At 37.7% G+C, this 26,187-nt stretch overlaps 1 long non-coding RNA gene across 2 annotated transcripts in view; it reads left to right on the top strand.

The window, feature by feature from the left end:
* Nucleotides 1–22,097, top strand: part of LOC115029094 — a 41,480-nt gene extending 19,383 nt beyond the window's left edge. Inside the window, exons 1-3 of one of the 2 annotated variants that reach the window (XR_003834670.1) lie at nt 2,822–2,908; nt 18,286–18,431; nt 22,012–22,097. This is a non-coding gene — a long non-coding RNA (uncharacterized LOC115029094). Of the gene's footprint in view, nt 1–2,821; nt 2,909–18,285; nt 18,432–22,011 lie in introns of those variants that run through there. The other variant, XR_003834669.1, reaches the window with a different exon arrangement.
* The last annotated feature ends 4,090 nt before the right edge of the window (nt 22,098–26,187 follow it).

Raw genomic sequence — 26,187 nt, 5'->3', positions numbered from 1 at the left:
GGCCATAGTCTTTAGAAGTCATGGTATTGTGAGAATTTGAATGCTAGTTGGTAGGATATTATATGAAATGAAGAATCCTGCTAGGATGCTTCCAAATGCTAGACATTTCTTCAAAGGCAGAAACATGCTGAGATGTAACAGTGAAAGCTGTTGTCATAAATCACAGTCTGATCAATCTTTCCCCTTTTGAGTAGCATTGTATGTTCAGGGAAATTGTTGTAAAGGTGATAACATCCATGGCTTTTCTACAATAGTGTATACTAATCTGTACTAGTGAGAATAAACTTATGCTCCTTGTTACCCAAGAAAGCTAAGGGTATTCAGGTTATTGCTTTTATTCAGAAAACAATAAGCATGTGTGAAAGTTTTCTGGGTTTTGTAAAATATAGTTTAATGTAAGATTAAATTTCAGAAGCTTAAGATATAAATTAGTGTCAAAATTGAAATGTTTTTCAATGGAAAATTCATTGCTAGTCAACTTGAATTTCTGTTTCAATGTGTATATTTTGACTTTTTGATATAGGCTAGAGGTGGTCAGGCATGCACTTTTTAATAACTCCTTACTTACTTGAAGTTTCTGAATTGCAATTCTCTGGCAGACAATATAAGGGACGTAAATAGCTGCTTTCCAGCCAGAATCATATCAATCCATGTTAGCATAGACTCTTTATAGATTTAGATCTCCATTTCTGTCTCAGAGCAGACTGGAGAAAGAATGTGAAATGCTACTGGACACAGATACAGCAATAGCAAATCTCACCCAAGACTCCTGCACAGAAAGAGAAAGCAAGAAAGCAAGATGCAGGCATGTGGTACAGGATATCCACAGTAACACATGGTAGAAAAGGCAATTTTACCTTTTACACCTTATATTTGTAGACGTAGGGATATATACATCTTAGAAACAAGTAGAAATGGTTAAATTAAACATCTTTATTAGAGAAAATTCAGATCTGGGAACGGATCACTAAAGCAATAGTTCTGTATTTGTAATGTAAGGCTGTTTTTAGCCATTCTGAAAAGATGACTTTCTTCATGTTTATTTTCCATAGAGTCTATGGCTTTTCTAGACTGAATCTTAAGATGTGTTAAACATATAAGTCAAAAGCATTGCTGATAGTTTGTAAAAGAACGAGAGTAGAAAAATGTACAAATTTGGCATCTATGAAAATAGACAATAATCCCACAAAATATAAACACATTGATACTGTGGTCACTATGATTCTGATGGTATAATATAGGTAAAGTTTTATTAAAATACTGCAACAGGAAAGCATAGCTTCTGAAGGGAGAGTTCAGGGACTCTGTGAGTATAAAGTCAGGATTTTGATGTTTCCCTGACAGAAGTTACTATGTATATAATATTTTAAGATATAGGGTTTATTTATTTTTTCTTTCCATATGACAAGAGCCATCTTTAGTTCTAATGTTTTCATAAGGTGAGGAAGAAATTAGAATTGATCCAAGGAAAACTACAATTCAACAACATGACATTTTCACTCTTTTTTCAAATCTTTGCAGTTTTGGAAACTGTTAAGTACTTTTGCAAACAAACTAGCCCTACCAGTTCATGGAGTAGTGGAAATCAAAGAGATAGAAGGAACCACAAAAGGCTCTCTCCTTTTCCTTTTCTTCAGATCTGGGCATGGGTTGCTGTGGTCAAAGTGTTGTAAAAGGGTTTTATCGAAACTATTCTATGTTTGCTTCCCAATAGAGAATTCAATTAATGTGAGTAACATCACAATAGCAAAATAAAAAAATATAGAAAAATTTTGGATAACCTGCAAAGGGTATCACATGGAGAATGTACCAAGGATCATAAAAACCTTGCATACTCAGTCCCTCAAGTTTATCATCTTTGTAAGCCCTTTGTAGTGCCAAATCACTGGTCTTATGGACTGTGCAGAAATTGGCTATCAAGAGGTTTTCCTAAAGCAAACTGATGCTGTCAGTCCATGCTATTCAGTCTGTGTTTGAATTCACTGTCAAATGGCATGATATTTTTATGGTTTTGAAAAAAAGTCTATTGAGAAGGCAACTGCATAGTAGGCTACCCTCCCAGCTTGACCCCATCTTAAGATTTTTATTGCCTGAACTGGCACCAAAGAAACTTCTTGAAAATAACACATTCCTTGTCCATTCAGTGGTTAATGATGCTTAAAAAAATCAGTTTGCGACTGTGACCTAAATCATGCCAGAAGCTATAAAGTCATGGGTCTCTTTAAGTTTGAATATGGCCCACATGCTTTACACCACTACACTGACCCCATAATACTGTTGATTCGTGTGTACACACTCACACACATGCACTCATACACATGCACACACACACCACGCACTCACACACACTCATACACATGCACAAGCACACACTCATACACACAGGCACTCACACACACTCACACACATGTACAAACACACACACACACACACACACATACACACAAACACACACTAAATGACTCGATAAAATGAAATGGTATTTTTCAGACTTCCATGTTAAAGAAAAGGTTCATGAAAGAGATGTAAGTGAATTTTAAGCCAAACATTTGTTTGGCTTTGCTGCAGCAGGCTGAAGGAATGTAAACTTTTTTTTTTCAATGACTTCAGCTCCTAATTTGAAAGCTAGGATTTTTAGGAGTGAGCAAGAGACTATATTTGGCCAAAAAATTCTGCTGGCTTTACTTAGCCAATCTGCACATTCAAAACAATACTTCTTTATCAAAAAAACAATAGTCTGTTTTATTCACAGCACATGTAGAAGTTGGAACATTGACCAAATTCCACTTTCTTCTCTTGTAGTGTGTCTGTAACCAGCTAATGAGCTGCAACAGAGCCTGGCCTTCATTTTCAGCAAATTAAGTTCATCCCCACAGGAATTGTGGTCTGGCTGTGGCACCAGTCCTAGGTATGGGTGGGATTTGTTTCTTCTACCAGTTGTAGGTTAGCCACATGGGTACGTGCTGTCGCACCACACAACAGAATCTTCTCTATAATAGCCAGTCTAAGTAGCCCTCTACCCCACAAAAGCAGATCCCATTTAATTTACTTTGTGTTTACAGCACTCCCTCTTAAACCGCATCATTGGCATGGCCTGATGTTTATACAACTTTTTATTTTAAACTATTTATTTAGAGTTGAGGCCTCAGTAGTACTCCCTGTCAGATTCACTGAGCATGCTCAGCTTCTGAATTTTGAATGCAAGTTGGGAAGAGTGATGTGGGTCTGTGGGATTTTTTTTCTCGGGGTGCACTAAAGGACCAAAGGAAGGTTTTACGTGTGCTGGTAGAATTTGCAAGACAAACTGCTGCTAGGAAATTTAACACTCATGAATGGTGAACAGTCTCTGCCTATTGTATCTCCACATGCTTTGACAAAAGATTTTAAAATCAGATTTGAAACATTAAAACTTTAATTCAAGCTGGAATAAGTGTTGCTCCAGACCGTTGTAACATACAAAGATGCTCCAATTGTTGGAATGGAAGTTAGTAGTCAAATAGATACTTGTTAAAGAACATAGGAGAAAATTCATAATTTTCTGCCTGACTTCTGTTTTGGGGCTTTACTCCATGCTTTGTTTTTCATAACCTCACGGTGTTCATTTTAACTTTTAGCACAAGAACAGTGCTATAATATTTAAATAGGTCCTTTGTGTATATGTTACAGTTGTTAGCTTAGTGTTTTTGTGGGACTCCTAACGGTCAGATGGGGTGTGTCTCTGACTCTTTGTCTGCTATTGGGACTCTTTTTTTCCTACTGAGTTGCCTTGTCTAGCCTAGATATGAGGGCTTTTTGCCTTATCTTGTATCTTGCTTTGTCCTGTTCAGTTCTTATCTTTTGGAGGCCTGCTCTGTTTTTTCTGAAGTGGAGGAGGGGAATTGGATCTGGTGGTGAGGGAATATTGTTGCAGGGAGTTGGGAGGTGAAATTTTAATCCAGCAACATGTCTGCTCTGGCAAAGGATCCCATCCAAAGACTTTCTAGGTCTATGTAATCCAATTGAAATACAGACACACCACATACCTTTAATCCCTCTGGTTTGAATACACACATGCCCATAGGACAAACTTTCAATCTCAAACAAGGCACATAAGTTTGGTTTGGAGGTAGAAGGAAGCAGCCATGTTTTAAAGTTACTTCTAATTGAGGGGCATAAAAAACGAATGACAGAATGAGCCAGAGAGAGGATAAGGCCAACTTATATGAGAAAGAATGCAGGCATAGGTGAAGATGGAATGAACCAGAGAAAGAGAAGGGGATCCAGAAGATAAGAACACATTGCAAGAGTTAATTTGAGGCCAAATAGCAATTCAGTGAGAAGCTGAGAGAAGCCAGTTTGAATCAGCCAGCTTAGAGAGAAGTTTTGGCTAGAACAACTGAGTTGCTACAGCCAGAAAGAGTTAGGACGGAGAAATGGTGAGCTTAATCATCAGTAAGCCTCTAAAATGACAATTACACCTGGGTAAAAATAGTTAATTTTACACTCTCCTCAGTCAAGGCCTGGCAAAATTGTCATTAGTTCATAAAATGGTAGAGTGCTGGGAAAGAAGAGATTGTAGATGCTAGCAACTGTTTGGCCAGGATTCAAGATGATGCATGAACAGCGAGGCAGCAGAGAAACATCTGAGGATGCTGAAACCCCAGCTATATGAGCACAGGACCCAGAGATTCTCCCTTAACCACATGTGCACATGGAGATGAACACAAAATGGGTGAGAATGCTGGTAGGATGTTGATGATAAGTCAGGATTCTCTCCCCTCCCCTTCCCTTCCCCCCTCCCCTCCCCTCTTCTTCTCTCCCCTCTTCTCCTCTCCTCTCCTCTTTTCCTACTCTCTTCTTTTTCCAGTCCCTGTTATGAGAGGCAACCAATTGGAAAGTAGACTAAAAGGAGGCCTTATTTCTGCCATGATGTGAATGGGGATTCCAAATAAACATAAATGCACTGTTACAGGAGAAAAAAAGTGAAATTATCTGTGTTTTGGACATCTGTGTCTGATGGCATTAGCTTTTAGTACAGAAAGAGAGAATCATTCTTTCCTCTTCAGGTTCCAGTATCATAGATATGGCACATAGTAGGTATGCAACAAACAGTTGTTCATAGGTATGCAACAAACAGTTGTTCACAGAATGAATAAATATTGTAGAATAATGTTTCATGCTGACTGCTCCAGATCTTTGATCTGTTGGGTCACATTAAAAATGTCCTGCCTTACTGTTGCCTGCTGCATGCCAGCTTGGCCTGTTTACCCTGTGGTTTCCCACATTCCAAATAGTGCAGTTTGCTTGAAATTATACTTCAGCATTTTCTGGAGTGTTTCTTCTGCCCACCCTTCTTGCAGCAACTCGACTTTAGTTCCTTGTGGGCCAGCTGCTGCAATAGCTTGCTGTCACTAAGCCTAGACATGTATCCACCCCAGAGGGGTTAAGGGAGACCACATCAATGCTGGAGACCTGGCTGTCTTCCAGCACTGCACTGTGGGTCATTCTAGTTTGTGCTTTGGTGAGGTCTATTTTCCCCAATGCCTTTCAGTTGTGAAGGGAGAGGGGGGCTAAGATGGAGTACTACAAAACAGAAACAGAAACAGAAAGCTCAACGTGTGGGTAGAAAATTCCCCCTTTCCTATTGAGCAGAGGAGACCCATTCAGAGGATGTTCCACTTATATTTCCCTTCTGCATTAACTTCTTCCCAAAGTTTTCTGCGGCGGACACCTGTAAACCAGATGGGTTATCCACTGACATACTGAACTATATAAAACCTGAAAAGACATGATTGTGTCTCCTTCTTGTAAAGACATCTGCTGTTGTGGATGGCTGAGATCTCAGAAACTATTCTGTGAAGGTAATATTTGGTATTTCTGAGATCTAAAAGGCCTCACATACTTTAACATTAAACAATTTAAACACCAACATCATTTAAATGACTTTATACATAAGATTGAAATACATAAAGAAGTATAAATTTCCCTCCTTCTTATTTTTGTGTTCTCCCATATATATGTTCATATATTTTGGTTGCAAGTAACAGGAAATATAATTCAAACTGATTTAGCAAGCTGAAAATGCCCTGAAAATGACACACGGTACCGTGGACAGGGAGCAGTGTGATGCGAGAGAGTGATAGGCAGTACAGTGGACAAGAAGCAGTGTGATGGGACAGAGTGACAGGTGGTACAGTGGACAGGGAACACTGTGATGGGAGAGTGTGTTAGGCAATACAGTGGACAGGGAGCAGTGTGATGGGAGAAAGTGATAGGCAGTGCAGTGGACAAGAAGCAGTGTGATGGGAGAGAGTGACAGGTGGTACAGTGGACAGGGAGCAGTGTGATGGGACAGAGTGACAGGTGGTACAGTGGACAGGGAACACTGTGATGGGAGAGTGTGTTAGGCAATACAGTGGACAGGGAGCAGTGTGATGGGACAGAGTGACAGGTGGTACAGTGGACAGGGAACACTGTGATGGGAGAGTGTGTTAGGCAATACAGTGGACAGGGAGCACTGTGATGGGAAAGAGTAACAGGTGGTGCAGTGGACAGGGAGCACTATGATGGGAGAGAATGGCTAGCAGTACAGTGGACAGGGAGCAGTGTGATAGGGCAGTGCAAACTCTTGCCTTTTTCTCTCCTCTCTGCCTCCTAGAGCTTCCACCAAAACCCCCAAAAATGATGACAAGCAGCTTATTCCAGTTTCCTAAATGAATTAGGAAATTATTTATTGTTATTTTTTAAACTACTTTTTAGTTGACATTGAATAACATCATTTTTCTTCTTTTTACACAGTCCTTCCCACATTCAAGTCAATATCCTCTTTTACTTTGATTATTATTGTGATACACACACACACACACGCACACACACACACACACACACACACACACACACGGCATGCTAAAGTATACATAACCTGATTAGTCTATGTTTTGCCTTTTTTGTTTATATGGATTCAAGGCTAAACATTTTTCAATGGACAATCAATAAGGGAACTCACCATTGAGAGAAACTAACTCTCCTTCTACCAGAACTCATCAGTTGCTTTATAGTTCTCTGTCTAGTGTTGAAACTCCACAAAAACTATCCCCCCTCTATTAACATGTCCATTGTATTGCCATTGACCCAGTCTGGAAAGAAAACTTTTTTCTGCCTGATTTCAGAAAAGCAAAAGAAGAATTATTAATATAAGGTTAATGCACTGGAGAGAAACATGTGGATGTAAGGGTGCCTCCTTTCACAGAATTATCCCATGATTCATGTGCTAGGGTGGTAAATTCACACATATAATGGCAAGATGGCAGGTCCATCTATGGGAAACAATTTGAGGCTGAGAACTTCATCATGAAGCACACAGGTTGTGGCATCTTGTCTATGGCAAATGCTGAACCAAACACATGTGGGTCCCAGTTTTTTATCTGCATTGTCAAGACTGAGCAGCTGAAGGTAGTCTTTGGGAAGGTGACAGAAGGCATGAGCATCATGGAGTCTATGGAGCATTTCGGAATGGAAAGAGCAGCAAGAAGATCACTATTTTCAACTGTCGACAAATTCTTTTGACCTATGGGTTCTGTAGCTCAGGAGAGCATCCCCATTCCATCTGCTACCAATACTCTGTAACCTCTGCTATCATTGAATTCTTTGGATTCTATATTATCCTTATTCCTTTTCAAGGGTAGCTGGATTGCAGTTAAGATTATGTTTATTAATAAAAACTAAATAGGAAAAAAATAAAGTTAATAGTTTTAAATTTTTGAGGTAATGGCTACAAAAGCCAGTATCTTCTTTTCCATTTGCAGAACATAAAGGTTAAAGTTAAAAATTTAGCTGAAGATAGATTTATTCCAGGTTCTTCTAACTTTTATCTTTTTCTCTGTTTGATTCATCTTTATTCTAATTTATTTTAAATCCATCATGATATAGAGTTAAGTACTTTAAATTGTTTCATATTTCTTATAGAAGTTACTCAAAAGAGGGAGATAGGGAGTCAGAAAAGCAAATATGTTGAAAAGAAATTTAAAAGAGGACTTTGTGTGTGTGTATCTATGTGTTTGTGTGTTGTGTGTGTGTGTATGTGTGTATGTGTATGTGTGCGTATGTGTTTCTGGTGGGTGTAGCTATGATATTTGTGATGTGGACATGTGTAAGTATGGTATATGTAGTCCATAAGAGGGCTTTGGGTATCTTCTCTCCTTTTCTGCCTATTCCTTTTAAGGAAGAGTCTTTCTTGAACCTGGAGCTCACATGTTTATTTTTGTTTCCTTGTTTTGTTTTCATGGCTACACTGGGCAGTAGCAATCCCCAAGGATCTTCTTGAAGTTGGAGTTAAAGGCATGCAGAGAGCACTCAGCTTATTTTATGCTTGTTGGGATCTAAACTCTGGTCCTTGTGCTTGCTATGTAAGCATTCTCAGCTGTTGAGCATTCTCCTGACACAAGAGGTTTAGTATTGCTTGACTATTCCAGAAGTTTCAGGTCATGGTCTGTTGTTTTCATTTGAGAACAGAGTGAGGCATAACAGCATGGTGGGCACCTTGTACTCCAGAAAAACTATGGCATCTGTGACATCAGGAAAAGCCCCAACATATACTTCAAGAAGACAGTCCCAACAACTTATTTCTTCAAATTAGAGCCCACCTCCTAAAAATGTTACCTCCCTCAAATAGTATCAGCAGGGCAGCTGATGGCCTTTGGAAGATCCAGAGGCAAAGAGTAAGGTTGGTTATTAGTTTATAAAATGCCCTTAACTTTATTTAAAGAATCTTACTTTTTCTTCAAATAACTATGGGGGATAATAGTATTGTTATTTGCAGACAAACCAAACCAAACCAAACCAAACCAAACCAAACCAAACCAAACCAAACCAAACCAAACCACCAACTATCCAAAAACAAATTAAGAAAGAATAGAAGGTCACAGGAGAGACAGACACATGGGTAAAGTTCAATGATATAAACATGTATAAAATGTAATTATGAAGCCCACTATTTTGTGTCCTAATCATAACATAAAATTATACTTCTACCTTATACATACATGAAAAAGCAAAGCCTATTAACAGTGTCATCATGTACAGAAAATTTGAGTTGCAAAAGTTCATCTGATTGTAGCCAGGTGCCATGTAGTGATCTTACAGGTGAGAAAGATTTGTCTAGGCGATTGGGGTGTTTTCACTGCAGAAACTTTATTTGTTGTGTTAGTTATGGAACATTGACTTCATGAACACAGCAACTGGGATGTCCCTTGAAAACAGTTCCATTATTTTGTCTATAACTATTCTGGTTCTCTTATAAATTTAGAGTCCCATGCATTTTAAAATCCAATCCAATTCAATAATTAAAGCCATCCTTTTAGGTAATGCTGTCTGTTTAGGAAAACACGCTTAGTCTCCCAGATTTTTCAGCCTTCTGTCCACTTCTGGGCTCTCCTTCAAGTTAGTGTCTAGTTATTTTACAGACTTAAGGGTGGTAGGGAAGAGCTGGCATTACTGGGTGTTGAGTTCTACTGATCCTCGTGGATTCATGATGATATCCCTTGTCTACTGGGTTTGTAGGTACTAGAGATGAGGTTGACATCTGCTCTCTTGGTTTGATCTGCTTGCCAGGAAAATAGCCTGGTTGGGGCTACAAAAGTCCAATCTCTGATTTATTTTCCCGTACCTACTAGTGGAAGCCCAAACTGGGTCTCTTCCACGGAGGTCTTTTGTTTGCCAAGTCTCAACACAGCTGCCTCCTTGGGACTGAGAGCAGGGTGCTATGGAAACTACTTGTTTTTATCTATGCCATACTGAAACCAAGGAAAGTCTAGGAAAGCCATTGCATGCTGTGTAGGTAGTTCTAGCCTATTTCCTTCTTAATTCAGATGCAGAAGTTGAATTTGTACTTCTCTTGGGCCTCTTCCCACCCAACCACTAAGAAGAGAAAAGAAAAAAGGGGAGTGGGAAACTGAGACACAGTCTCAAAAATGCCCAATCCAGAATGGATCCTCTGACTCTAAACTAAGCCCTCCCATGATGTTTGAACAAGTATGTGACCTAGAGAGCTCACAGGTAGAAGGGACTCTGCTTTTATAATGAGAGACAGATGGCTAAATTGTCCATGATTAATTCATGTAATAGAAAGTAGGTTCTAAAAGCATTTAGCAAATCTGATTATTCTACACAGAGCTTTACTTTTGAGCCAAATGCTTATCTTTTCCTGATCTAGGGCAGCAAGATTTCTGTATTGGCCTTAGCAAAATGAAATGTGATTTAGGGAATGTTTTGAGATACATTGGTTTAGTATGTGCGAATTAACACTCCCTGTATAGTTCAAAGTCTGGAAACGTGTGGCTGAATGTGCAGTTTGTATTCCGTCTCCTGGTGAGGTTAACATGAGAACCACTCCTAATACACTTTGTCTAGCAAGTAGCAAAGGTGGGAAGCTGGGTTTGCTGTGAACTAAAAGTGGATAAAAACTAGTAGATTATATTTAGTATCCAGTCTGTGAAAAGGGAGAAGTAATTACAAACAAAAATCAGGCAAACACTTCTTTTATCAATAAAGAATGAATTAACCAACCTGTGACATTTGCAGTGCAGTGTTTCTGTGCAGTTTAAACTGACATTTTAAAGAAACTATTTCCTGGGTGTTTTGTAAAAGAAAAAGTATTAATAAATTTTATTTTACAAATGCTCTGGCGTTCTCTTTTGCTTGTTAGCAAATGAATTCACCTCCTCTATATTTCTTTTCCAGTTAGACTTCATACTAAAGGGCCTTTTCGAACAGAAATGAGAATTAAACTATGAAAATATAAAAATATATCTAGGCAATCATGGTTTTTAAGCCATACGGATGATTGTAAGTCCTGGGTTAGACCTCGAAGTAAACACTGTTCTACCATGTTAGTACCACCACTATGTCTCACGAAAGCTTTTATTCTTTTTAAATTTTGAGCCAAATTTTCTCCCAAATCCCAAATTCATGATAAAAAGAATCCCCGTTTGCAATTTCCAAACCAACACACATATAGTAGACGACTTCTGGATCTGTGTTCATTCAGAGATTGATGCACCTAATGCTCAAGAGACTGGAGGTTCCAGGGAGTTTAGTGGTCAGGTGGGGTGGGGAGTAGGGGCATCTACTTGGAGACAGGTGGGATGGGAAGGAGGTGTGGGATGTGGAGCAGTTGGAGGGTGGACAGGGGGACGGGAAATGGAATATGGAGTGTAAAAATTGAATTAAAAATAAAAAATAAAATAATAAAAAAGAATCCCATATAATGACCACATTTTTCTAAGACAGTCTCTGTAATTATGGGCACATGAGTTTGTGTTAGTGAAAAGTGTGTATTTGGAATTGAGGCTGGAGCTTTCCTTGGCAGTTTATAGAACAGATAAAAACAACTTTCCCCTTTCTCTCCTGTGCGCACAGAGCACAGTGATTCCCAAACCTTCTTTGTGAATTTAAAGATAATGTATAGAAAACTGGAATTCCTTCTTATTCCCCATCGTTAGTATTTATATTGTATTACTCATAGAAGTTAGAGATTGCTATCAGATTTAGTTGTGTTTCGTGAAAGTTAAAATTTTCTCTTCTTGCTTAAAAACCTAGAAATTCAGATGAAATGAAGTGCAAAAACCTTTTGTGTGTGTGGCTTAATTCACAGAAAGCATTAAATGAAATAAAAATTTAAATATAATTTTAAGACGCTTCTTCCAGCAGACACTTAGGTGGTACTTCTGGGAAGCAGTCTGAATTGAGGAATTTGGCATGATTTTGAATAGTGGGCAAAAGCATATTTAAATTATATTAAATATGTAGGAGTAATTTTAATATAGGAAATATATTTTGTCATAATTTCTAGAGCTTTTTATTATTTCTACTTTTGGAAAATGGAATTTGGTTGATTTTTTGCCCAGAAAAATATTATTCTTTTTAATGAAAAATCGAGTTTATAACTGAAATTTCTAGTCATTATACCAGGATAGCAATGAGGTCCTCTGACTCTCCCTGCCTTTGTGAGAGAACAGACAACTTAGCAACCTATCACAAATGCAGAGCACTGTTGCTTTCTTCTTAGTACATATTAGTGTAACTATTACATTAAATATGTTTGTAATGTGTACATATGTGTAGATATACACGCAAATATATATTTGACAATTAATAGTGTAACTATATTAGTACATATTAGCATAACTCAACTAGCCATTGCTTTCTTCTGTTAGTGTTTCTGTGTGAAAACAGCAGCCAGCTGAAAACGAAGCTCTCCACCCTTTGCACTGTCTTTCAGAGGCCTCACTGCCACTTAGGTAACATGATTTCTAATATGTCTCTAGGACTGTGGAGAGAAACTGGCTTTGTAGAATGTGTACATTTGAACATCATGGAGGAATAAATATCTTTCCCTTGCAATTCAAATTGTATCCAGTGATACTATTTTTATGCCTCTTACTAGGAAATGAAATACCTCTAAATTTAGTGCTTTGGAATTTTCTTTCCACTAAAATTTTCTTCAGATCCGTGAGCACCATAGTAACAGCTCTGTGAGATGATTCTTCATTACGATTGGCCGATCGGAGCTTCACTCAAGACAGCTCCTTTGGGATGACTGAAACTAAAAATTGATTCTGATAACATTAGAACAAATTTAAAGACAAAATGATGAAAACATCAGGGAAAGCGTGCATGCTGTGGACAAATATTACTCCCCTTTAAGAAAGATTTTGTTTTATCGATTTCTTCTACATAAAAGCTAGAATGTATTTAGGAAAATTTAAATTTCTTTGGTTATTTCATAGATTGTTAGGATTTTTCCCTTCTAAAAAATTAATTTTTGATAAGAAACATGAAAAATTTCGGTTGAATTTATTTATGGCCTACATAAAGATGTTAGTATCCTTTATAATATTTTTTAAAAAAATGTAATTCTAAGTAATATGGGTGTGAAAAACAACTGCAAGTAATCTTGACTCTAGCTGCATATGTATCAAAAGATGGCCTAGTCGGCCGTCACTGGAAAGAGAGGCCCATTGGACATGCAAACTTTATATGCCCCAGTACAGGGGAACGCCAGGGCCAAAAAAATGGGAATGGGGGGGGTAGGGAAATGGGGGAGAGGGGGGAGGGTATGGGGGAGTTTTGGGATAGCATTGGAAATGTAATTGAGGAAAAGATGTAATAAAAAAATTCCATTAAAAAAAAAGAAAAGACAATAATCAATAATTTTTTGTAGGAAATATCTTCATTAAAATAAAACAGTCCACTAGATTGAGCTCAGACCATTTGAGAAAGGAGCCCCTGAATAAATCAGGTTGATAACTGATTAGCAGAGCATGTAATTGGTCATTTTACACATGTGCCAAATTTCTTTACATAAATCTTACCTTTAAAATGTTCAAAGGAAAATTTATTTTGGGCACATTGTCCATGAGTATCAGTTGACATTTATACAGTGCACAGAATTTATAGTGTGGGTTAGGATGTTGGCCATAATTCCAGGCCAATAGTTTGTAAAGGGAAGATTCCATTTTGTACTGTTTATAAAATGTTACTCTGCAGTTCTGTGCTCCAAGACTAACAAAATCTATCCAAGTATACTCTAGCACTGCAGTTTAACTTACTGCATTCATTAAGAGAGGCTAAGATTGTCCTAATTATATGTTATCAACAATTAAGAAATAGATCACACACCACAGACTGGCTAAAACATTGTGTATTCTTGGCTGGTTGCCAGCAGAGGTGTCACGTTCCATTCTACCTTGTCATCAGCCACATTCCTGCTTCTGCAGAGCAAGTAGCAGCTGCATTAGACAAAATAACTCAACTTTTTACATGTGCTTTTTCTTTAGGAAAGAGCTCACACTGAACTGCATTTTTGCAGTGATTAGTACTACACCTGAGAGAATTTGTGAGGAACAAAAATGTATTCTATTCAAATAGAAATTTTCACTGATATAATCTTTCATGGTTTTCAAATGCGTTTGTCTCATCAAAATAATGGTTTTACTTTTCATGCTGAAACTATTGCCAAATGGAATCTGTGGGCCCAAAGCACTCTTTACTTGTTCGGCAATGATTTTCCTATACCTCAAATTACATAACTTTACGGGTGCTCTGTTTTAAAGGAAAACAATCTTTATTGATCCAAGCAGTCAGAATTAATTGTGAATCTCTGATCTTAAAACTCCTGGCAAAATCCTTTTATTCAGAACACCCATATGCCAGATGTCCAACACTTCACGAATCCTTGTGGGAATGATTGGGTTTTCAAACACTCTGATTGTTCAATCTACTGCGGCTTCTGAAAGCAGAGTTTCAACAAGGAGTTTGCCTGAACAGAAACAGCAAATTTATGAAAAGCTAGATTTGACCTGGCTTTTGCTTCAGTTGTCATCTTTGTTCCTGATAAAGTCAAAATGGATTTTAGAAGTTTCTCTCCTTTCCTTGTGTTTGACCAGGAGACCTTGGTGCAGCAGGTGTGTGCTGCTGCAGAATGAGAGTGATGTTGCTGGGGTAGGATGCTGAGTCAATAAACTCTGACAGCCAAAGGCTATTTGTTCCTCAAATGCTTTCTGAAAATATGGAAAACTATATCTCATAGGAAGAAAGGGTCTTAAACTTCTCCACAGAGGATGGATACATGAGAACACGTGTTGTATGTTATCAGTTGACTTGAACCTTGAAAGCTTTACTGGCTCCTGTATGAATCAAAATTGAGGTCATATGAACTCCTTAATTAAGAGATATCAAAAAGATTCAAGAGAACCACACAAAATCTCTAGTACGCATGTAAACCACCTTAGGCCATTGTGTACTATTTCTTACTGAGGCAATAGTTTTTCCATTCTTGCTTTATAGGAGAATATCTTTGCTGCATTTGTAACCCATAGATATCTGCTATTCTCTAAAACAAATCATTTGGAATGTTAATGACCTTTGATTTCATACTGGATTCTTTGATTTCATTTGGAAATCTTGAGTGATATCTCAATAAATACCTCTAGACATTCTGGTAAATTCCATTAGGGACTATCTAGTCTGTTGTCGGTAGCCATACCAACACCGCAGCTAAAGAACTAGCCACAGAACCCATTGTCTTTCACACTTTCTTCTTATGTCCTTGCTGTTTCTTCTCCTTTCGCCCTTTCTTCTTCCTTTGTTTCTCCTTCTTATCTTACAATGTGCTTCTCCTCTTTGCCTTTGGTTTAATATGACACACTAGACTACTGTAAGATACTCAATTATAAATGATCAATTCCTCGGGCCATTATTTAATCTAGCCATGGCGCAGCAATGCATTGGTAATGTGTTTGCTAGTTTGAGTCATTACACGGATCAGTATCTATACCCAACAACTTCTTGGTGATGAAGGACTTTTATTTGGCTTTCTTTCTCTTTACATTACCTGGTTACCCATATATACTGTCTACTTTTGTTTTTGTTTTTGTTTTTTTACATCCAGGATGCTTTTCAGAAATATATCCAACAGTTTTTGATTTGTTCAATAGTTTTTTTTTTCATTATTGATTTTGTTTAAGCTTATCCTTATTAAAAATAACTCACCACTTCTCTTTTGACCTGCAGTTGATTTTCATATATCTTTTCTCTCTTGAGAATAGCTTTTACTTTACCTTGCTAGCTTTCTTCTATACTTTAGTAGTATTTAATACTATAACTTAAGTTCAGCCTAAATTGCTGGGACAGCCGCTTTTGTCAAAGTCCCCTACACTTTGCTGACCACATCTCTGACTGACAGGGTGTGATACCATCAGGTCTTCCAAGAGAATTGCTTCCAGTGGAAACACTGGAATAACATTGTTGAGCTATAATTTGTGATCAAACAAGATAATTCTTTGAAGCCACTTTTACCATATCACTTTAAGTTAATAAAATTCTGAAGCTCAAAACTAATACATCTCATATTAAGACTGCATGTAAACACATGACTCTAACATTAATAGAAAGAAGTCTGTGTAGACATCTGTGAAAACATAGTAGACTTAATCTTCCATGTTTTTGAATACTCAAGGGAAGGAATTGTTGTTGTTGTTGTTATTGTTGTTGTTAGACTCTTGTCTATAGATGCGTAGCTTTTACATTTACTGAATTATTTGGGCTAAGTACCATTTTTCCATTACCATGGCCCTCGAACACAAATGCATACAATTAGCATATTAGGAGTATATTGGAAAATATATTTGGTATATGCATCATTGGGAGAAAAAGAATTTCAATCATAAGAGAGGTTATTTACTTTTGTTTCAAAATATACAGTGCCAGACCCAAAGCTGAATCCATTAGTGTTGCAAACAGTTCTATCCTTTACTTGAGAGCCCAGCAATTCCATTTGCCACTTCTATTCTTCTCCATTTCATTAGCAAACCCCTATATAGTAAAAATGTTTGCAGGAAGTGTATAGAAGTTCCATGGGACATGCCTGACAGCCTAGAGTAAATGCCTGGGAAACAGGGAGCCCCCTTTACACTCTGAAGCCAGTAGGACAAATCACTGAAATCCTCTTAGATATTAAAAGGGAATATCCTGAGATATTCTGAAATCTCAAAAGGACTAACAAAGTTCATTCCATTTGTCATTGAAATTTGACAGTGATGTAGAACAAAACCTTTCCACAGGCTGCACCGAAATCCTTTTGCAACAAAGAAATTAGGTCAGCAGAAATTTAGGTCAACACCTTACAGATATGTCCTCATGCCTGAAAGAAGCCAGGAGAATGTAAAATATAACATACAGGAAGGTATTTGTTTTTGTATTTAATTCAATAGGTGGTACCTTCCAAAGCATACTGTGATATAAATGCAGCTATGATTCAGCAAAAAGGCAATTGCCTTTTACCTCACTAGAGTTGCTCCTGATAAATCTGAAAGCAATAACTGAAGTACTTCTAGCTGAGCCTGACTGACCCAGTTTAATCATGCAATTCAGGAAATACTTATCAAGTCTACATTATATGCAATGAGTCTATTAGATAATGAAATGTTATGAAGATTAATAAGCATCCACCTTCTACCTCTCCCTTTGATGACTAAGAACCTTATAAGCCCAAGGAAGAGGAGAAGGCTGGATGTAAATGAAAATGCAATATTACCCAGTCATTGACCACACAGTGAATGAACTCCTACTGTGTGTCACAGGATGAGAATTAATACACACGATGTAAATCAATTGGACTTACATACATCCAAAACAGTTGGATGTAGAGGAGTAGGATATCAGGGCAGTTTGAGGTGGGCAAGAAAGAAACTTTTCTTGAAAGGGGGTATGTTAACTCAATTTTAAATGAATTTAATTTCAACAGATGGTGATCTATAACAGGTCCCTGAGTGGAAGTTGTGGGAAGAAAGACACAGTTGGTACCTAGAGGCAGGAAATGAGTTGAAGCAGCTCTGCTTGAGAACTTTAGGGCAAGATAGTTGTATATTCAAAGACAAAAAGAGGCAGACAGATTGTGTTGTACTTGAAAAATAATACATGGTCCATGTGACAATAAATATTAAGCATGGAGACAGAAGCTGAAGTGTTGATATTCCTTGATGTATAATAAGATTACATCCCCAAATAGTTATTGGTATGTACTTTAAGTTGACAATAGGATGGAAATGTATTTGATATACTATCCCCCTGAACATTTTGCCTTATAGAGTAGAGGCTATTCATACCTGTAGTTACATGGCCAGCGAGGACTTCAGTTCTGCTGTAGAAGTCTAGCCCGCCGGGAAGGTTGAAGTTTAAAGGATGCTTTCATGGAAAATCTGGAAAATTGTAAAATGAACCATCAAAATTAGGGAACCTCTGTAGTTAAAATGTTTGGAATTTTTGGTAGCTATACCTTGAACATTGGCTTTAGGATTGTGATGAGGCCAGTGAAAGGGACTGTGATGACTTAGAATACTCCATTCACATAGATGAATAAAGCATAACACTGTGAAGTGTTAAACTGTATCTGCTGCTCAAGGATGTCTCTAGATGTAAAGGGGTCTGGTTGACATCTATATATTTACAGTGTATTATGTTTTTTAAGATACAAGGAATTTTACTACATTTTTTTAAAAAAGGAGTCTAACTCATGTTTAGCCATTTTAGACAAAAACTTAAATGAGAAATAGAAAAAAAATCTTAAGTGTTTTTTTGTTTTGTTTTGTTTTTTTAATTTTCACTGGTTATGAGACCACCTTCTCACTACATACATCAGCAAGCAAAGTTTGCTTTCAGCAGTGGAAATTTCATTATCACATCTAATTCTGGTTTGGTAGCACATTAAACTTTCAAGCAGTTAATGACTCTGGTTTTCTTTCTGTTCAGCTTTACCCTTCATAAAAGCACCGGTAAACGGAAAGAAATGACAGTGAGACTGAATTATGAACTTTAAAGAGTTGAGAACAAGTCATTGCCTGTACTGTGAGAGCTGCTTGCTTTGCTCTGGATTAACTGTCTGCAATAGGTCATCGGTGAGTCCTGTGTACCCTGGCGAAGATCATTGTAAGAGACAGGCTGAGGAACTCTGCAAGAGGAGGCAGGGGACTCAGGAATGAAAACCTCTTAGATACCCAAACTGCCTTCAAAAAATGACTCAATTCCTATATGCATTATCATTATTTTCTAGATATCATAATTTTGACAAAAAATAAAATAGTGTGTGCATACATGCTTTTACGTTTGGGAAATGTCCATATTATTGTTCAAAGAATGTAAACACAAAATTCATGTATTGACAGAAGGTAGAATTGGTTGATTGCTTCTTCCTGCAAGGTATATGCTTCTATTCTTCTCTTTTAGATGAAACCAAGGCTCTGAGAAGTCAGGTAATTTGTAGGACAGATATATCTAAAGTAAGTTTTTTAAAAGCAACGAAATAGTAAAATATTAAGACTGACCTCACTGTGTCCTGTTGTAGTTTGCTTTTTAGTGACAAACACAAGGACCAAAGCAACTTGAGGATAGAAGTGGATGTTTCATCTTTCAACTTGCAGGTTCATTCATTATTGAGGGGAGTCAGAGGAAGACATTAAAGCAGAACTTGAAAGAGAAGCAACAGAGGAATGCTGCTTATGAATTCACTCACTGGCTTGTGCTCATCCACCTTTCTTATACAGCCCAGGTTCAGCTTATATATGACACTACACATAGTGAGATGGGCTGGTCTTCACAAACCAATCAGCAATCAAGACAGTTCCCTACACACATGGACACAGGCTAATCTGATCTGAAAAATCCCTCAGCTGAGACCCTCCTCCTTCTCACACACAAGACTATTGATTATGGCAATATGACAGTAAAATTAGTGAGTAGATATTCTAAAGTCGAAGGTTCACTTGCTCTCCTGCTTCCTTCTTTGCCTTCCTCAGCCTGTCTATCATAGTCAAAGGTTTTACCAAGAACACACAACAAAACGAGCAAAAACTGACTTCGGAATGTTTATAGGGATACTACATAGCCCAAATGAAGACCAATGTAAGTAAAAATATAAAGCTAGATGTGAGTTTAATAACAATGATGACTAAATTTCTTAGCAGTTATACTCAAGGAGGATAAAAGTAGTCAGTGTACAAGCTGCTAATCTAACAATTATCCCCAAATAACAACATAAAGTATGTTTCATATGATGGCCTATGTTAGCACATGTGGTACAGGTTTCTGATGGCCTGGTTTAATTTCTTGCTTTATGTACAGGTTTGTACAGACACCTCAGTGTGAACAGATCATTGAAGTTCAGAATGAATATTTAGTCTCGGGAGAACTGGTCTTTAATCTTTTTGTCATGACTATCATGTGAGCGAGCTGATTAAATACATCTACTGAGAATCTTACATTTCGCTCATGTCAGGGCCACATATGCATTGTGTCTGGCCCTACATAGGAGTGTTTTTCTAGAATACTGTCTTCTCTCTTTAGATTTGACTGTCAGGATTTGTTTATTATTATCAACATTATCCATGAAAAACAAACCTCTTTCTGCATACTCATAAATGTCAACCACTTTACAACTCTAAATGGCTTATTTAGACCTTTCCATATTTTATAAATGGTCCCTGTGCAGTTGGGACACTTGTCATTACAGAGAAATCCCATGTCATTTTTTTTTTTTTTTTTTTTGGTTAGTTGAGGTGACTCACGGTGACCAATCATTAGGGAAGAGCTTGCAAGAAAAGCATGCTATAGGAAATAGAAAATCATGGTTCAAGTCCCCCCATACAGGGTTTAAAAAGAGCTCAGACTTGCTTTTAATCTTAAAAGAGGAACCTCTGCTTTATTTGGTTGGATTGTGCGTAATAGTAGTGCAGCAGAACTTAAGACTGCCTTGAGAGAGGTACGCTACAGTGAACGATACTGATAGAAAAATTGCTTTTCTTCTTTATTAAAGATAATTAAATATAAACTTGCTGTTAGGAAAGCCATGTACACAATGACTTTGGCTAGGATTTGTTTGTAAAGAAATATAGTCCATTTAGCAAAACAGAAAGAGGTATCAACATTGTCTTATATCCATTCTAAATCTAACCTTCTCCTGTATGTTAGAGAATGAGGCTTCATAAAAACAGCTAAGTAAAGTAGGTCAGAGATAGCAAGGTGGCAATTAAAATGACTATGTCAATTATTTGCTTAAGTTATTTTCTAATATTTCACACTGTAGGATCTTTTATATAGAACTCCCATTTTATTCTATTATAGAAAGAAAACTATTTCTCAATGTAAAAAAAAAAACTATTATAGAATCCTTTAAAAGATGATGAATGGGAAAAATTAGAAAAAGAAATAAGGAAAAAATACCATAAAGCTCTCATTTAGAATTATCTCCAATTAAATTATCAAGTAGTAGTTGGTTTGCTAAAGAACATTAATATGTTAAAAGAGAACTTTGTGTCCTTCAAGTTTCTCTTCTCTCTGGCTGGGTAATGTGCTTCTTCCAATGGCCGGTTTTCTGATACACTTTATACTTCTGATGTTTCTACTGTTACATAGCCTAGATTAGCCTACTAATTTCAAAATACGTAACTATCACATGTGCTAGGATACCAAGCCTACGCAAGCAGAGATTGTTACAAATGATATGACCAGGGCACCCTGCCTACTTAGCTGCCCTATCTGCTCCTTATACCTGATCCTATGAATCATCCTAAAAAAAAAAAAAAAAACATGCACTTTGAATGTACTACTGCACCCTAAAATAGGTTATTTTCTGCTTTCTAGTGCTAGTAACTCTCTTCATGGTTTTTTGGATCAAGTTCACATGAGATAATCAAAACCCATTTGGCAATGGAAATCATTAGGTAGAAGGTTCAAAACATGAAAAGACTGACAAAAATCCCAGACTCAAGTTATGGTGTACTAAGGTTCATTGGTGTGTAGTTTCTAAAATTTGTCAAGGCAAGTATATTTGGCCAGCTTTCACTCTGCACAGTGATGCTTGACTTTGTCTACTTTAAGAGGAAAGTCATATTCAGGGCACCAAGCTGGGATGAGAGGTGCTGGTTCTTACAGTGTGGATCCTGTGGAGTCTTCCCTGCATGGAGAGAGCAAGGTCAGACCCAGGGCTGCTTTCTGGATGAGGTTGCAGCTGAGTCTTGGTCTAACATCTTAGGTTCTGTGGGATAAAAGTGATGGGTCATGTGGGGAGAAGGAAGGTGTCCTAGACAAGGTGGTCCTTGAGGTATTCCCAGAGGGAGAATCCCAGCAAATGCCACAAGCCCATTCTTCCACTACTTCGTGAACATGCTTAGTTTAGGAAGGAATTCTGAAAGCTCATAACACCCAGCGCCTTTTATTTGTCAATTCCATTGTATAGTAGATCTTCAGCTAGAGCAGCATCAAGGTTGCTTAGTGATCTGATTGCATGTGATTTATATATTTAATTAACCTGAAAGAACAGGATTTTATAGTGTTTGCTATTAAAAATAGATGCTATCCTTAGAAAAACAAGCTGTTTCCTTTCAGACATAATTTATAACCAGAATCTTGGATTACTACAGAAATTTCCTTTTGTGTAAATTGACTGAAATCGATATTACAATGACCTTTTTTTTTAAACAGGAGTTTTCCGGACCTACACTTTGTTCACACGAGGCAGAAGCTGTGGGTCTTCTGTCACATGTAGAATTTGAGGTCCTTTTGAAAGCATAAGTAGAAGATTCAAATTATTTTACAACTGGTGAGTCATAAATTCTCTTTGCACATCCATGCTCCTTTACTGTGCTAACTCTGAACTGTGGGAGAAATTAATGAAGCATTAGCTCCATGCTTCTGTAGCAAAGCAAGCCAGGAAAGGCTGCAACTACCAGTCCAGGCCACCCAAGCCCTCTGTTTCAGGCTGCTATGTTATTTACTAAATGTCACCCTGTGCCTCAGGGTCCTTCTGTATTTATGCTCACAGTGATAAAAAGTGGAATTCTCAGTAAGCTGTGTCCATAGTAGGCAGAAAGAATAAGGAGAAGAAAAGTGGCCAGTGTCTGAACTAGGTGTGATGGCCCCATGCAGCTGCTGCTGCTTGCCTTTTATTGGTATTGACACTGGAGAGTCAATGTTCAGGTAGAGTGGGAAGCACAGGTCTAAGCTCATCACAGTGTAATCCCCTACAGTACTGCAGTCTTTCGGCATGGCAGGAAGAGTCAATGAAAATTAGGGAGACAAATGATCATCTCCATTACAAGTCTTAGCATAGCCAACAAATTCAGATCAGAGCTTCCTATAAAACAACTAAAAGCCCATGTCAAAAAGACAATGCTTGCAGGGGAGTTAGACTCATTGTTTAGCTTTATTACGCTGTGATGGTCTCTCACCTATTTTTTGGCTGACTTCATCTGAACTGCTTGCTATAAGGTCACTAAATAAAATCTAGAGCAGCCATTAGAAGAAGGTTCTATTCCCAACCCTGCTATGTTATGACCTACAGTAAATTTATCTGGATTTTAGACAGACTATATTAGTAAATTGTAGTTGTGCCCCTAAAGCTGTGAAGCTTTTTGTTAATAGAGTTGGTGCTGTGTGATGCTTGCACTGACAGACTGAAAGCATTGCAAGTAAATGTGGCAGTGGCAGTTCTGAAGGCTAGATACACTCAAAGACATTCTGAGCATCTTTCTGACTATGACATTTCATGCATCATCATTAAGGCAGAGACTGGACCTAATTGTTCGGAGAAACCATATGGTACCATTTAGGATAACTCTAGTCATTGATGTAGCTATATATGAAACAGACTTTCAAAATATTGTCCTCTTTTGCTTCATCATATAAATTATTATTCCTTTCTTATTTATTTATTTGCATGAGGCTTTGTTTTGTTTCTCACATTCCTCTCAAAACATGGAAATGGTGTGAGGCTCTTGGGAAATTCTCAGAAGTTTACAATTTCAATTTTTGCATTCTTTTCCCAGTTGTCTTTGGCTTCCAATGTGGATATTTAGCTTTTAAAAAACCTACCTAATTCATAAATCACTTTTTTGCAACCCTACATATAGACTATGAGGAGAGTGACAATGTTCTGCTTCAAAGGTGATAACAAGAGGCGATCAGTGAAGTATCAAATATGACTTGAAAAACAAAAGAGCTGAGAGACACCCACAACTGGGCATGTGGATTGAGCACTAGATGGGTGATTGGCCATATCCCGACACTCCAGCAAACATCCAACCACATAAAAGACCAGGGACTACAGTTTTGTTCTGTTTATTATATAAAGAAAGAATTGAATTTCCAATCACTCTATAAAGAGGTAAAAATATCCTGATTTATTGCATTGTTTCAGCCTTTTATATAGGGAGGTTTTATGAATAAAGGACATTTGCGAATGAATATAGAACATGCAGAGCATTCACATTTTGGGGGATTTGAACCCAATGGAGTACTTACAAACTGTACATATTTCTAGCACACCAGTTAAGCTCACCAAAAATGGTTTTTAATTTTAGCCTAATGTACATAAAATTTGAAACAAAAAATTTTAAGTTTTTTTCACCTCAAATTTGCTTGCTAAATCAAGACTTAATGAAATATTTCCTTTTTCTGACATTACAAGTTTTAGAGTTAATACTTTAAATATCTCAAAGATTTCACAACTGATTTAGAAGCTAAAATGACTGCATTTTAATGGCCATTTGCATAAGAAAGCATATTGGAGAACTTTGGTTTTCATTGCTGAACCAAAAAAAGCCCCATATGCTTGCCTGGTTATTACAACCCATTATTTGGAGTGTCTGGCACTCATATCAATGTATATGTTTTAGCCATTCATTGTTTTGAGATTTATTTATTATTATTTTATGTGTGTGAGCCTTTGTCTCAATTTATATCTGAGCAACATGTGCATGCAATGCCTAAGGGTGTTAGAAGAGGGTGTCAGATCCTTGTGACTAGAATTACAGTCAGTTGTGAGCCACCATGTGGTGCTAGGAATTGAACCCTGGTCTTCTGGAAGAATAGCCAGTGTTCTCAGTCACTGAGAAATCTTTCAAGCTTCTGGTCATTCATTTTTGAAATAGAGGTAGAAGGAGATGGGAAGATGGCTCAGTTGGTAAAATGTAAACGTGAGGATATTCATTAGGTATTCAGTACTCACACACACAGACATATAAAAGCTGGGTGTGACAACACATGCCTATAGTCACAGTGCTGTTGAAGGAGACAGACGGATCTCTGGGCTTGCCCAGGTAGTCTGTGTTGGTGAGCTCAAGGTTCAGTGACAGACCTTGTTTCATAAGGAATGGGAAGAACACTTGCCATTGTACTTTGGCATCTACATACTTGTACACATATGCTCACATACACAAAGGAAATATTTCTTTAACATGTACAAAGAGTAAAGACTTGAAAGATATTCATTATTTGGTTGTTTCAATTACAGTGAAACAGATCTGTCAATAGTTTGTATCTTCCTTTCTGTTTGAAAAAACATGGCGTGTAATGCTATCACATTGCCATAGGAAAAGTACCTAAGTATATTTATCAAAAATAATTTTCCCGCATGAAATGATGACAAAGTACTTTATAATATCACATTCAAAACTGTGTAGCTACCTATGAATTTTCTAGAGATTAGCAGACCAGATGAAAAGCCCATAGACCACAATGCTTCTCTGGGTATACTCTCCACAGTGTAGCCTCTGCTACTCCTGTGCTCTGTTCTCGTGCTTTGGGACAGTTAGCCAATGAATAAAGCCCTGGCTTTCTCAGTTTCTTTTGCTCCAGGTTTCCCAGTAAACAGACAGTTTTCTTTTCCTCTCACTCCCCTCCCCCCCCTTTTTTTTCTAAAAATGTTTTTCTCAGTTCTTTGAGAATTTGAACAACACATTTTGAACCTGATCTTCCTACTCTGCCAAGGTACACTCTGTTTCCCTACCCATCCACATTTGTGTTGACTTTTTGAATCCATCATGTAAAGTTTGTTGCCTAGTCTTTGTGATGCATGACCTTCACTCAAAAGTGGTCTCTCCAACAGGAGCAACACCATTAAAAACTATGATTATGCCTCTCCCAGCAGCTATCCACTGCCAAAACTCTTTAGCAAAGGGTAGACTTCATGCCCATTCCCTCTCTGGAATTTTGTTCAGCTGGTCTTGGGTCTGTTGTGACAACCACTGTGGACTCATTGTGCAGATGCCCTGCGGTGTTCAGAACAGCGTTTCCTTAAAGTCATCCACGGCCTATGGCTATTACAGTCGTTCTGCCCCTCTTTCTCTATGATCCCTGAGCAAGAGGTGAAGAGGTATGCTATAGTGACTTGTTTTGACTGAATATTCTCAAGTTTCTGAATTTTCATCTCGATCAATTGTAGGTCTCTGTGTTAATTGATATGCACTGCCAGAAGAAGCTTTTTCTGATAAGGGTTGATAGATATATTAATCTATGATATAAGGATAGATCATAAGGAGCTTGCTTAAAGTGATGACCCTTTCTTTTTTTATTAGATATTTTCTTTATTTACATTTCAAATGTTATCCCCTTTCCTGGTTTCCCCTCTGAAAACCCTCTCCTTCTAGTCCCTCCGCCTCCTCCTGCTCAGCAACCCACCTTCTTTAGTGAAATGGTGGGCATAGGGTTTCTCCTAGGACCTAAGACCTGCTTACCTCCAGGTTTTCGTCCTTAATAAAAGTGCAAGTTGAGGGGCAGTGGTGATGGCCGCCTTTAATCCCAGCACTTGGGAGGCAGAGGCAGGCAGATTTCTGGTTCGAGGCCAGCCTGGTCTACAGAGTGAGTTCCAGGACAGCCAGG

The sequence above is a fragment of the Mus caroli genome, chromosome 13 (genome assembly GCF_900094665.2).
Source record: "Mus caroli chromosome 13, CAROLI_EIJ_v1.1, whole genome shotgun sequence".
NCBI lineage: Eukaryota > Metazoa > Chordata > Mammalia > Rodentia > Muridae > Mus > Mus caroli.
Note: the sequence above shows the minus strand (reverse complement) of the source record. Positions and strands in the feature narration are given on the sequence as shown.